This window comes from Streptopelia decaocto, assembly GCF_964273445.1.
Source record: "Streptopelia decaocto genome assembly, chromosome: 7".
Taxonomy (NCBI): Eukaryota; Metazoa; Chordata; class Aves; order Columbiformes; family Columbidae; genus Streptopelia; species Streptopelia decaocto.
The window spans coordinates 23021671-23033333 of record NC_138661.1 but is presented as its reverse complement, the minus strand read 5'-3'; the positions used below and the strand labels follow the sequence as shown (position 1 = coordinate 23033333).

Here is an 11663-nt window from a genome sequence, read left to right as displayed (position 1 = left end):
AATAGAGATTGTCTCACGTGGCCTTGAGTATTGCTGCAAATAACAGGGCTCCTTCTCCTAATGATTAATAACCCATAACTGAGTTTCATATAGGTGGTGCCTAACAGATAGGCTTGATGTCTGGCATGGTACTGGTTCCCTTCCTGTGAGGGGCCTGAACGTGTTTCTCTTGCTTTTTGGGGTGAATGTGAACTTTGGGGTAGAAGCGAGTGACTGATAGGCTGACAGGATGCTGCCACTGGCCGTGCACCTCCAGCTCAACCCATTTCGCCCAGCGCCATTTCGGTCCCAAGTCCTTGCCTCTGCAGCACGGTGCTGTTCTGCAGCTTCCTGGGCTCCCCCCTCCCGCACTGCCAGAGCACCAGCAACCTGCCCCGCAGTGCTCCCAGCCACCCTCTTCCTGTGCCCTCCAGCAGCTCTGCTAAAGCACCAACTGCTAGCGCAGCCCTGCTCTGCTGGTGCTCAGTGGTGACCCGCAGCATCTGTCTCCTGGCTTTGTTCCTGAGCCCATTCCCTCTCCAATGCACCTCTGCTCAGACCTGCAGCACTGAGCTCCTTCTACAATTCTGCCAGTGTACCTACAGCCTTAATTGAAAGTCTATTCATCGCTGTGCCATTTGAACTCTTCAGATTGTTCTGCTGGTCATCCGAGTGCTTATCCGTGACACTTCAGGTTTCAATATCTGTAACTCTGACACAGCCCTGCCAGCACACCCCTCTGAGTGCCTACTGCAGCCATGTCATGCGGCATTTCAACCAACCGTCCTAGGGCTCTCCTCTTCTTTCCCTTCTCCTTCCAAGTGATCCTCTCTCTCATTTCTGACACCAGTTCTTCTTTTTCTGGTCCTGCACAGATGTCTTTCTGTAGCTGAGCACTCCTGTGATAGAACAGAATAGGAATGTCTGGCTCATGGGTCCCCTGTGAGGATAGGAGAGACGGATGTCACAAAGTGTGATAGTGGCTAGCCTTGATGTAAAAGGCAGGCGTAGTCTGTGGGAGAGTCCATAGTCTGTTTTCTGGTCAAGAAATGATAGTTCTTTTCTCCTTGATGACTTTTCCATTTGCCGTGAAAGCCCAGCAAAGCCTCATTTAAGAGCTCTGAGCAAAAGCTGCTATTAACTTTAGTAAGAGACAGGCACTTTTTTCTGTGTCCTCGTTTCAGTAAGGAATCAAGGGAAATGGAGAGCTCAGGGAGTTCAGGATGGTACATAACCCAGCCTGTGATTTTTTTTTTCCCCTTTCCTGATCATGCCATGTAGCAAAGCTGGCATGGAAACACACTTTGTCCATGAGTAAAGGGATGGGGGAGAGAGAGAAAAAAGAAACCACAAAGACAGCTGGTCTTGCAAACAGGCACATGGTTTATTTTTGTGTTTTCTTCCATTGTTGCACTACAGAGACCCTTGGAATTTGGATCTGTGACAGTGTTGAGGAGTCAGATTCCAGGGAGGCCCTGCACTCCCTGTGTTTCCTGGGATTTTGATTTTTTTGTTTGTTTGGTTTTTTGTTTGTTTGTTTGTTTTTTCTTTTGCTAGAGGGAAATAAATTCATTCTGACTCCTGCCCTACTTGGTGACTACATGCATGCTGGTTTCGGAAGGAATCAGGTCAGGATCCTGGTCACTCTGCTGTGTTGCCTCCCAGTCCCACAGTAATGACCACTGGAACCTAGTCTTGTATTTAACCATATTTTCCCTTTTTCTTCTACATCCCAGTGAATTTAAATCTGTTTGAAGAAGATCAGCATGTAGCACAGAGGAAAAGTAAATGTCTCACAAGCAGTGAACACTTGTTTGGAGTCTGTGTTTAGCGTTCCTTTAAAATCAGTGGAAAAACCTTCTTGCAGCTTAACTTGAAACGGAGTGGGCCCAGATCTGGCAGTCATTACTGTGCCGGTGTTACGAGAGTTAATTCTGAAATCACCAAGCTGGTGCTTTCCGGTAGTTGAGCTGCAACCTGCAAATGTAGAACTTGGCACAGTGCATCTTCTCAAGGAGAAAGCCTTTGTAACAGGTTTACCTCTTTGTCAGCAGGGGAGGGAGTCTGGCCAAGCAGGGGACTTCAGCAAGTCAGAAGAAATCATTTTTCCATGTCAGAACCTTCCTAGACTGGCAGAACCTTTCTCTCTGAGTGATAGGAATGGAAAGCTATGATTCCTCTCTGTTTCACTAAGGGCTTGTGGGACAGAGAGAGGAAGAAAATCCAATGGTGGAACGAAGTTGGAGCTGTGTTTATTGAAAGTCTACATGTGCTGAATCCTCCTGCCTCTACTTAGCTATTTAGCACCTTGCTGGGTCAGCTGCTTTACCAGAGCCTGCAGCAGTGGCTTCACAGCCCCTCTTTCCATGTCCTCTTTGCCTCAGCTGATGAATAATGCATGCCTCTGGTTGACAGATAAAATGAAGTGATTTGTGCATGTTTTGTCTTAGTGATGAATTAATTAATTTGGTTTCTCCTTTTCTCCTCCAGCTGTTTTTCTTTGTCACTCGTTAACGCATGGGGAGCAGGGGTGCGTGTGATGCCTCCTGCAGATTTCCCCAGCCTTCAGAGTATTGCTGTGCAGGGGCAGCTGTGGGAGCAATGGTGGGCGTGGGGGGGGTCTCGTTTGGTTTTCACTTCACAGGGACAAGGGTTGCTCAGGCTGTTGCACAAATCACAGCAAAAAGTAAGGGCTCGTCATGAGGACTGACAGTGGGCAGCCACCAGATCTTTCAGGTGTAACTCAGGCCTTAGTCAACTCTTACAAGTTCCGTCATTTATATGAAGCATTTCTATCTCTTATATATTTTTAAAATAGCAAATGGGAACAAATGCTTAGACAAACCATAAAAAAAAAAGGCAGGTATTCTGCAAAACAGTGTCAAAGCTTGACACACACAGCTGTGACAGTGTATATAAGTCCTGTTCCTTGCTGCTCCTACAGTGTCTCCTGTTTCTCATGTTGGGTGTCTTTGTTCCTGCGATCCTGCCTTTTCTATAGAGTAGAAGACTAATCCCTAGTCCTTGGCACTGCTGATTCCCCAGTACTGAACAGGACCTTCCCTGTTCCTCCATCATCAGAAGATTACTTTGAGCAAAGGTTGGTAGCTTTAACAAAAGGGAAAAAAAATCATTCTACAAAGAGCAGTCAGTGATCCAGTAAAATTAACTTCATTCAGAGATGAAATTAGGGTTGCAGTTAAGTTCTGCAAAAGTGAAAAGCTAGAAGTCTGACTACTTTCTGTGGCTTGCCTCTAGTCTTCTATCAATGATGAAGCCTACTTTTTTTGAAAAAGACTAGTGATTCTGTATGCCTGAATGTTTACATTCACTTCCTCAGAGATATTAACAATGACTAATATTTTTAAAGAAAGGCGAAATCTGCCTAAATTGTCTCAAGTTGGCTACCCAGAAATCTAAGCAGCCAAACCCAGTAGACCCTTGCAGCCTTGTTGAAATTGTCATAGCTGAGCTTTGTCCACCACAGCCACCCCCATGCTTTGTCCACCTCCCCTGGCCCCCATGCTGAGTCTCTGTAGCTCTTCCAAGAAAGCAGTGTTCGGTAGTTGAACACAGGGAAATTCTGGTATATACAAAGACTGTTTCCTCACAACAGGTTACTATTTGACTTATTCTGTGCATACTTTTATATGAAACAGTTTCTGATCAGGTGCTTTGACTTCTCATTCTATGCACAGTATTAATTGTACCCAACTTGGAATAGCTTCTGTTGATCTGCAAAACTGAAGCTTAAATCTGTTCACCTGGTGCTTGATCCTGGGAGATTCTAGTGATCTTACATGATCTGGAACATGAGAAACCAAATGTTATTGTTAAACCCTGATATTCTGATTTAGTATACACCTCTGTGCTCTTTGAAACATCGCTCAGACCTGTGCTGCTGAAGGTACAGTCTCTTAACATGTGTTTAAAAAAAGCGTATTCTGATAGCTACTTTGTGCTTGCTCAGTATCTCATAGCACATTTTGCAAAAGTGGGAATTCTAGTCCTGAGTCAGAATTAGATCAGGGCTTTCTTCCTCCTTGTATTTCCTTAGCAATTTAGACCAGAGAGAGGTTTCTTCTACTTTTTATCATTTCTGCTTTTGCGTAATGTAGCCCTGACTTGTCAAGCAACTGCCACATTCTGCTGCAGAGGTGACTGCATTTCAAAGACAGATGAAGGATCCTGCTGTATGCTTTGTATAGGCATTGAAGTTGTAAAGAATATTGGGTTATGTGACAGAAGCTATGCAGTCAGAATGCTGCTGCAGAATGAGGATGATACTTTTTATAATATTTCTACATTTAAAAAATAGAAGAAATTTTTCTTAAAGCTGCTGGCCAGTTTTCCTTGTTTGTTTTTTTTTTTTTTTTTTTTTTTTTTTTTGTTCTTTTACTGTGGCATGAAAATACATGCTTGAACAATGTTACAAGAGTCACTCTGCTGTTGGAAGTTCCAAATTTCTCAGACAGGTCTCATTATAAGCAAGGAAAAGTACCCAGGTCATCTAAGGTGGGAATACTGATTAAAACTAGGATGGTCTCCAGCTGGTGGTGGGGAAGTTCCATGGTTTGCCATGCAGCAATTAAACAAATAAAGGCTAGATGTGAGGAAGAAATTTTTTTGCAATGAGGGTGGTGAAACACTGGCCCACGTTGCCCAGAGAAGTGGTAGATGCCCCATCCCTGGAGACATTCAAGGCCAGGCTGGATGGGGCTCTGAGAAACCTGATATAGTTTAAGATGTCCCTGCTCATTGCAGGGGCGTTGGACTATATGATCTTTGAGGGTCCCTTCCAACCCAAACTGTTGTATGATTCTATGAACAGAAGTTTTGTCTGGGAAGTACACAGGATGAACATTTTTCTATTTCTCCGTTTCCATGTGCTGTGCCCTGAGAAGACTGGCTCTCTGTATAGCTGCCCAGGATGACAGTCCTGTGTTGGTTTGCAGACATTTCTTTGGTTTTTCGTTTCTCTTGTTCTGGTGGGCTTTGACAACTATGAAAGGTGAGTTGCACTAGAGAGAAAAAGGTGTTTTTCATGTCTTCTGTGTAACCTCTGCACACAAGATGACACTGTTAGCCAGTGATTCTGATTTGTTGTATGACCTTGGTGAAAGATTACCTTTCTTTCTGACTCGTTTTCTTCACCTGTGAAGAGAAAACCACTTATCTCCTAGGTAAGGTGAACAGTCCTGGTGTACTTGTGTGCTTTGAGATACATGACAGGGAGTCACAGAAGTGTATGAAATCTCCATGATCCTCTTGGGAGTTAGATGTTGGAGCAACTTAAAAGAGCAGCCTGCTTCCATCTCTCTGTGAAGGACAAGGAGGACACCCTCAGATTCTGGACATAGATGCAGTAGCATTCTCCCATATGGCTTTAAAGCCTGGACAGTCTCTAATGCCAGATGCCAGCACTGGTGTTTCCGAAGAACCTTTTGGCCAGAGTGCTGGCTGTGCTGGATTCCTGGCAACTGCTGGAGCGGGGGCCTGCGATTTACCACTCTTACAAATTACTTCTGTGCTCTGTGTGTGTGTGTTGTTTTTGCACATTAAAACATAACTACTTATACCCCTGAGTGACCTTTCCCCAAACTATGAATTTAAAGTATTTCTGACACTGTCTTTTAGAATTTGAATATAATTATATGCTTTGAGTGTAAATTGTGTTTTTTGCTACATAAGAAACTAATGGAAATGATCTGCCTGTTCCTGTAGTTTACAGATTATACGCTTTAGATCTGAGGATGTATATTTATGCTGCTTTACTGTATGGTATATTAAAATGAAAATGAAGTTGGTATGAGTTATAGTGGCTGCTGAGCATGAGCAGCAGGCTGATAAAGGACATTACTAAATTGATCCAATACTAAGTTTTACTTTATCACCTCTTAGTTTTGGGCCTTTTATCTCTTTGCATTCTTGATGAAAGAGAACAAGAGAACGGGTGTGGTTAGTAGGCCGAGAGAGGTTCTCCTTCCCCTCTGCCCTGGTGAGACCACACCTGAAATATTGTGTCCAGTTCTGTGCCCCTCAGTTCAAGAAGGACAGGGAACTGCTGGAGAGAGTCCAGTGCAGAGCCACGAAGATGATTAAGGGAGTGGAGCACCTCCCTTATGAAGAAAGGCTGAGGGAGCTGGGGCTCTTTAGCTTGGAGAAGAGGAGACTGAGGAGTGACCTCATTAATGTTTATAAATATATAAAGGGTGAGTGTCACAAGGATGGAGCCAGGCTCTTCTCGGTGACAACCAGTGATAGGACAAGGGGCAATGGGTATAAACTGGAGCACAGGAGGTTCCATTTAAATTTGAGAAGAAACGTCCTCATGGTGAGCGTGACAAAGCACTGGAACAGGCTGCCCAGGGGGGTTGTGGAGTCTCCTTCTCTGGAGACATTCAAAACCTGCCTGGACACATTCCTGTGTAACCTCATCTGGGTGTTCCTGCTCTGGCAGGGGGATTGGACTGGGTGATCTTTTGAGGTCCCTTCCAATCCCTGACATTCTGTGATTCTGTGAAGAGAGTGGGGTGTATTTCACTGTCTATAGAGGGCCTTGTGTCTGCAAAAGCTCAAGGGACAGGGTGAATAAATCAGAAAGATGCAAGATGTTTCTGAAAACATACCCTTTGCTTATTCTGTGAATACCACATGGTAAAGAATCAGGGAAGACTTTGTTTTCTAGAGGGCTCAGGTAGAGAGTACCATCAGGCTGATTCGCCTGTTGAGGCCAGGCTCTATTTAATAACAACAGAGTAAATCCATCTCCATGTTAGCCTTGGGACATGGTTTTGAATTTAGAACAAATTCAGTATGTCTACATTAGGGGGATCAAATTACTGGAAGGAGAGAGGAGGTGAAGTTTGTTTTTTTTTTCTAACAGTTTAATCTTTGACGTCATGCTGGATGACATCAGCTGATGATCTGGACAAGGCTGGTGAACCCTTTGTTTCCTTCCTCATCTGCTGCGCTGCCCAGCAAGGATTTTCATGACTTCCTGTTACACCAGCCTTCTGCTCCTGCTGGTTTGCTTAATGACCCCAGCCAGTGGAGATGTTACAGGAATGATCTCTGCAAATGTTTCTATTTAACTGGTTCTGCAGGTTTGCTGTTTCAGCTACCACGTTTCAGTGCACAAATGTCCTCCACTGCTGGTGAAGGCTGCAAAGCAGTAGAGTACAGACATTTCCCAAATAGCATTGGGAAGGCAGTTATGGGGTGGTTAATGGAGAGAAGACACAGTAGACAACTGTGTATCGAGCATACCGGTCATTAACGGTGTTTCTCCTTTTCTCATCTACAGAGCATAAATAAACATGGCCTTAGAGAAGCCACGTCTAGCAGTGTTTTATTAAAATTGAAAACATTCAGCACTGCTCATTTTGTCAAGCAGGAAAACTGACTTCTTAAGCATGTACATGCGCTAGCAAATGTCACAAGATGGTTTGAGATCTGCCCACCTTCTGCAGGGCAAGTGAACATGTTTGACTAAAACAAGAACTGACCTGAAATTGTTGAAGAAATGCAACTGTTCTCAAAGAAAATAATAGGAATTTTTTAAAAAGGCCTGGCTCATTTTGATTCAGTTATTACGCTGCCTGGACTATACATAGAAATTTGGTTCTACTGAGGTCTCCACTGAGCTGTCTGCTGTGGAAAGATTCTCATTGTCTGGTTGAACACTCAGGAATCCCTGCGTTTATTGGATTAAGGCTTCTGAGTTTCTTGTACTTTATCTTTTACAGCTTCCCTGACTTGTGGTGATTATCTAAGGCTTTTTAACTTCAAGCACTATTGGAGCTTGTAGTTATATAGACACATTTTCTGACCTACAAGCACTGTGGGTCTTTTAGTATCTGGTGAGTTGAAAGTCAAAAGAGTAGGCAAAACCCTGACATTTTTCTCTTTCCTTTGTTTTCCTTGATTTACTGTCTAATGGTAGTCCATCTTAGCTCTTCTCACATTCTGATTGTGCTACTGATAGTGGTGATGTCCTTGGGTTTTCACAGAACAGTTTGTCATTCACTGATGTCCACTCAGTGCAGTGTTTAGCAATGCTGGTGGCCTGGGCAGGACCTAGAGAAGTCTTAAGTTTATATCATCTACATCTGGTCATCTGCTTCCGTAAACTCTCTGTAGGATTGCAGGAGGATTCCTTGCTCCTCCAATATCGTCTTTTCTTTCTGGTTAAGTAATGGATGCTGAAGCTATTCCAAGTTTCCCTGATCTTGCTCCCCTGTCTGCAGTCCAGCATATTTCCGTCAGTGTAGGTTTGCAAGATACTGATGGCTTTGAATGCCTTTTCACTTTTTATTATCTCACCACGAAGTCTGTTCTCCTTCCTGTGCCCTCATGCATTCAGAGGCAGTTCATTAGAGGCAAGGAAAAAGCAAAGAAATTAATTTTCCTTGAGAAATGTATTCAGCACCTTATACAGGCTTGAAGAGGAAAAATAGAGCAAAGAATTCTTGCTGTCTTCTTTTCAAACTCTTTTTTTTTTTTTTTTTTTTTTCATGGAGAATCTTGAGAAAAAAATGTCCATGCCCAACAAGGATCCCCTTACCTGGTGACTTGCTTTTCTGACTCTAGATACTAGGAGCACGCCAGGTTTACAGTAGCCTGGAACAGAGTAAGGTGGTGGGGGTGGTTGTCCTCCAGAATTGATGTGTATTGGCTTAGGAAAATAATATGTCTTGTAACCGAAGATCAGTGTAGCAAATTCCGCTCAGATGAGTGCCAGTAGTATATATATAAGCTTATTTTGTTTCAGGTAATTATTATTCCAGACAGGTTGGTTTCTACTTAACAAGCCATAAACTCAGGCTCCTTTTCTTGGCCCAGTCATTAGGAACATATACATTGGCAAAATGAGCAGCTTCCCCTATTGGACTAATTAATACTTGATAGCTGGTTTACAGAAATGGTGAAAACCTGAGCCTTTTGTGTATTCCTTGGTGAGAACTTTTGCCATTGGTGTCAGTGAAGCCATATCTCACATGGCAATGAGCAATGCTGAAGAGGTTTTTCCTCAGCAGCAGCACTAAGCAGAACTGAGGACAGGAACCCTCAGACTTTTTCCTTGGCTCTGCCACTGGCTTACCTTGACATAATGAATGATGAATTTTTGGGGGCACATCACACATCGCCTGGTGTGCCCAGTTTCCCTGTGCTGTAATGCAGAAATGTATGAGTATTTAAAATCTCTTTAGATCCTGATATAACCCATCTGAAAGGAAAAGCACTATATTGTTATTGTTCTTTCTCAACATACAGGAAAGATATTTTTGAACTTCAGCCAGAATATTTGGTTCTTTGAATTTAGAGACCTTCACAGCTCCTGGTACTGTCTTTGGGAAGTCCTGGGAATTCATCCCTGTAATGCCCCAAGAAGAAGTGGTGCTTTTTTGTGCAGCCAATTCGGCAAAGAAATATTGATCCTTGTCCCAAGAATACAGTGTCAGAAAAATAGGGAATGCCTGGGCTGTGTGGTTAAGTGCAGCATTTTGTTTCAGTCATTTCTTTCTGAGGGCAAGTGATTCTCTGCTGCTGGTGACGGTTTCATTTACTGCTTCAAGGAGCATTACAGACATGCATTTCTCTTCACTGGCTCCAGAAATCTTGGGGGATTTTTTTATACCAGTGGCCCAAAGAGCTGACCACATCACCCCAGCCTCTACTTTCAGTGTCCCTGTTCACTGTCTTCTGTGTCCGTCACAAAGTTAGATCTTATCTGCAACTGTTCAATCAATTCATTTTGCCAAAAATTGTGGTCAAAATTATTGAGGTGATTTCAGCCAGTGAGGGAAAGAAGAGGGGAGGGAGAGAAGAGGAAGAAGATGGAAATTAAGCTGAAGTGTAAATCAGTCAAGGGTACAATTCGCATTCTTTCTTTCTCTTAGATCAGAAGTAGAGGAAGCAGAGATTATCAGAACCACTAAAGGTCCAGGAAGTTCTCATCAAAAGACATTAACAATTTGAAGCTGAAGAAAAAAATACACTACAGAAACAGGAAAGGAAGTATCAGAGTTCAGCAGCAGGGCTACCTTGTTGGCTCCTCTTGATCGGAGCTGAGGAGGTTTAGGGTGCTCTGCAGAAGGCTGTGGGCTCTGTAACTTGCCTACCAGAGCCCCATGCTGGTGTTATTCAATTTACAGTGGTCTTTTAGCCACACACTCTTTTGACCTTGGACCTAGACTTCAAAGTATTCCATATATTTTTACAAATCCAGTCACTGTGACAACTGAGACGCCTATTTAGCTTATTACTTTTTTTTTTTTACCATTGCCTCTGTTCTTTGAAATCTTATTGGCAATATCTAGAAGAAGACAGTAATATGTGTAGCTTATTACCTACTGGTCTAAAGAGGTATTGAAAACAATATTTTCTGTGGAGGAAGAAAGGGTGGATTCTGTTGCTGCTCACCATGGGAAGAGCTATGCAATGCTTTATTTGTGCTTATTACTGGGAAGGTCACTGGGGCAGGCCCAGGTAAAGTCTGGGCTGTACTACAGTCTGCAGTGGTGCCTTGGGGTGTCTGCCTGCCCTGCCTGTGCAAAGAGGAGCAGTTTGTTCAAATGTGGTGTCTGAATAGTGGGCATTTTTGTTGGGGCACCCTTACATGTGTACAGAGGGGTATCTGTAGTATTGCTCCTCAGGGAAGCTTGCATCTCTTCAGGAGCAATATCTGGCTTTTACGTTTCTGCTGAGGTTTAGGATTATGTGTAATTCATGTCCATAAGGGAGCTGAGTTCAGATTCAAGAAAGAGCTAGGGGCTGTGTGTGGAGACTATTCCCTTCTCAATACTGAGTAAAGACAAAACAGTCATATCTGCAGGAGCTATTTCTTTCTTCTTTTATCCCATTTCACAGCCTGAGCAACCAACATACAGCAACCCTTTTCTATAACCTTTCTGGGTTCCTGGATTCAAGGGCACCTTCTAAAGAGGCTGATTCAGTCACTGGCTTTCATGTAGCTGAACTTGACTGTGTTTGCAAAGTCCTACTTAGTCAAGAAGTTTAAAATATGGCAACAGAGTCCCTGATGTGATAGGACAATGCAATGTCATAATTTTATGGTGCAGTGCTAATGGTTCCTAATTATTTATATAATAAATTATTTAGAAATAAAATAATTCTAAAATTAAATAATTATTACTACTTACATGTTCTTCAAACAAACAAACAAAAAATGCAGTGGGTGGTTCTTGTGAAAGGTGAGATTTCTGTTATCTTCACTGTCTGCACCATCCTTACTCTGCATGTCTCAGAATGCATCACAGAAAAACAGTGCAGTCATTCCAAAATAATTTGTGGGAAGGTTTTAGGATTCTGCCGCGTAAACCTGGGTTCTAGAAATTCGCAGACAAGACTGTACTCTTAGAAAATCATTTGGAGTCTTATAGGCTACAGTTTTACAGTAGCAAAGATTCAGGAACTGAAAAAGATTTTTGGTTCAAATTACAGTTGAGTCATGGATTCCGTCGGTAACCTCTGAGGACAAGGCTTGGAAAATGTATGAGTGAATGTAGAAATTCACTGATAAAGAAATCCTACATTAGAGTTGAGGTAAGCAAGGGACTAAACTGTCCCAGAACGCTGAGCTGCAGATAAACTCACAGTACAATCAACGATATGTCAGCACCAATTTTGGTTATATGTTGATACACAATTAGAAGAGACAT

At 42.9% G+C, this 11663-nt stretch overlaps 1 protein-coding gene across 5 annotated transcripts in view; it reads left to right on the top strand.

Moving 5' to 3' along the window:
* NRXN3 (neurexin 3) overlaps positions 1–11663 on the top strand; it is a gene marked incomplete at its 5' end in the record, with an annotated part of 972314 nt that overhangs the window by 602179 nt on the left and 358472 nt on the right. The gene's annotated exons all lie outside the window — the stretch shown is intronic.